Source organism: Oratosquilla oratoria, chromosome 26 (genome assembly GCF_046742065.1).
Source record: "Oratosquilla oratoria isolate Oo_2021 chromosome 26, ASM4674206v1, whole genome shotgun sequence".
NCBI classification, from domain to species: domain Eukaryota; kingdom Metazoa; phylum Arthropoda; class Malacostraca; order Stomatopoda; family Squillidae; genus Oratosquilla; species Oratosquilla oratoria.
The window spans coordinates 35,448,886-35,451,385 of NC_134802.1; positions in this window are offsets into that span (position 1 = coordinate 35,448,886).

Below are 2,500 nucleotides of genomic sequence, written 5' to 3' on the forward strand. Positions count from 1 at the left end.
TATGCATGTGTGCTTAAGAATTGGTGTGAGTATGTACATGTTATATGGGTATACACGTTGCGTATTTTGTGTGTATCTTATTGTATTTTCATATACGTTTTTTGATGATACATTCAGTATGTTCTTATTACTATCATGATAGTTAAACTTAGTTCTTATATTACATCAGCTAGGATTTATTCGCCATAACTTCCCATTTTTGTACAACATGCAGTAATTAAGAAAATGCATCTAGACTCTAGTGCTCGCTAACAACTTGTAGTGTTCCAACCCACTAACAGATGGCGCTATAATCGCTCTCTGCTCACTTAACTGTTGTAAATATGCCTGGTAATTAATATCATATTAAAGCAAATGCAAAACCTGCGCCATCTATATTCATAGACGCGCACTAAAAGGTTGTCGGTGAACTTTGTAATATGATTGTACAAGAGCTGAAGATGGGTGGTGGTGGTGGGGGGGGTGATCAAATATGAACAAGAAATGGTCCTGAACTTGTGGACTATTAGACCTCTAGGACTGGGTCATGGGGGGGGGGGCACAGAATTCAATACGTGGGACCACTAACCAAAATCTAGTGGTAGTTAGTGGATATTTAGCAATTTTATTTAGTGTTGAAGCCTTCTCTGGGAGGCTGAAGAACAGTAATACATAAACACGGGCTACACGAGAAAACAGGTTCTTTGCTATGCATTCTTATACACCGTAAGCGAGTGAATGGAGGAGAAAGAGCTGAGGCTGAAGGAGGCGTTAGGATGAGGCACAAAGGAGAGTAAAGAGAGTAAAGAGAGGAAATAGGCAAAGGAAGGGAATAAAATCTGAGTTATTCTATTGGATGTAGTCCAAGATTCATTTAGATAATCACCTAAGCAAGGAATTGTAAAGTCTATTAACTGATTGGTTTCTTTGCATGTCTATTTAACCCAACGTGTGTGTCTGCTCGTCTGTTTTCCGTTTCTTGTCCCGAGTTCGGTATGGACCAGAAGGTCTCCTGCTGGCATCCTTTGCAGTCGTCATCTGCTGTGTGGAAGGCGAGTGGAAGATTCATTCGAGTCTGAACACATTGTGGATCAGTTGACAAGTCAGTCTGCGCCTTTGCAGTCGTCATCTGCTGTGTGGAAGGCGAGTGGAAGATTCATTCGAGTCTGAACACATTGTGGATCAGTTGACAAGTCAGTCTGTGGAAGACAGTGGACATCAACTCGATCGAGACCCCGTCCATTCCGAGTCAAACCAACAACTGAATGAAATCATCTGACGGCATTAGCCAGAAAAGAAACCTGAAGTGCGTCATCAAGTTAAAGAGGATAATGCAACACTATAGTGGCGTTTCTTCTTCTTCTTCTTCTTCTTCTTCTTCTTCTTCTTCTTCTTCTTCTTCTTCTTCTTCTTCTTCTTCTTCTTCTTCTTCTTCTTCTTCTTCTTCTTCTTCTTCTTCTTCTTCTTCTTCTTCTTCTTCTTCTTCTTCTTCTTCTTCTTCTTCTTCTTCTTCTTCTTCTTCTTCTTCTTCTTCTTCTTCTTCTTCTTCTTCTTCTTCTTCTTCTTCTTCTTCTTCTTCTTCTTCTTCTTCTTCTTCTTCTTCTTCTTCTCCTCCTCTTTCTGCTTCTCCTCCTTCTGCTCCTCCTCTTTTTTCTTTTTCTCATTTTTCTTCTTCTTCTTCTCCTTCTTCTCTTCTTCTTCTTCTTCTTTTTCTTCACTTTCTCCTGCTTCTCCTCCCTCTGCTCCTCCTCTTTCTTCTTTTTCTCCTTCTTCTTCTTCTTCTCCTCCTCCTCCTTCTGCTTCTCCTTCTTCTTTTTCTTCTTCTTCTTCTTCTTTTTCTTCTTCTTCTTCTTCTTCTTCTTCTTCTTCTTCTTCTTCTTCTTCTTCTTCTTCTTCTTCTTCTTCTTCTTCTTCTTCTTCTTCTTCTTCTTCTTCTCCTCCTCTTCCTGCTTCTACTCCTTCTACTCCTCCTCCTGCTTCTCCTCCTTCTGCTCCTCATCCTTCTTCTTCTTCTTCTTCTTCTTCTTCTTCTTCTTCCTTCTCCTGCTCCTCCTCCTTCTTCTTTTTACTCCTTCTCCTCCCCCTCCTCCTCCTCCTCAACCTTCTCCCCTCCCATCCTCTTCCTTTTTCTACCACTGCCCCCCTTTTTCCTCGTCCTCTTCCCCTCCTCCTCCTCTTCCTCCTCCTCCTCTTCCTCCTCCTCCTCTTGAACCTTTTCCATCTCCTTCTCCTTCTCCTTCTCCCCCCTTCCCCATCTCTTTCTCCTCTCCCCCCCCTCCTCGTCCTCCTTTTCAACTTTCTCCTCCTCCTCCTCTTCAACCTTCTCTTCCGCCCCTCATCCTCTTCATTCTCCTCCTCTGCCCCCTTCTTCCTTCTCTTTCTCTTCCTCTTCCGTCTCCTCTCCCCACTTAATACATTAGGATATTAGTCATTGAAAAATAATAAAAAAAATACTTATATTGGCTAAGACAACACTTAGAGATATTGTACATGTAATAATTGTATATACATAATGCACGTA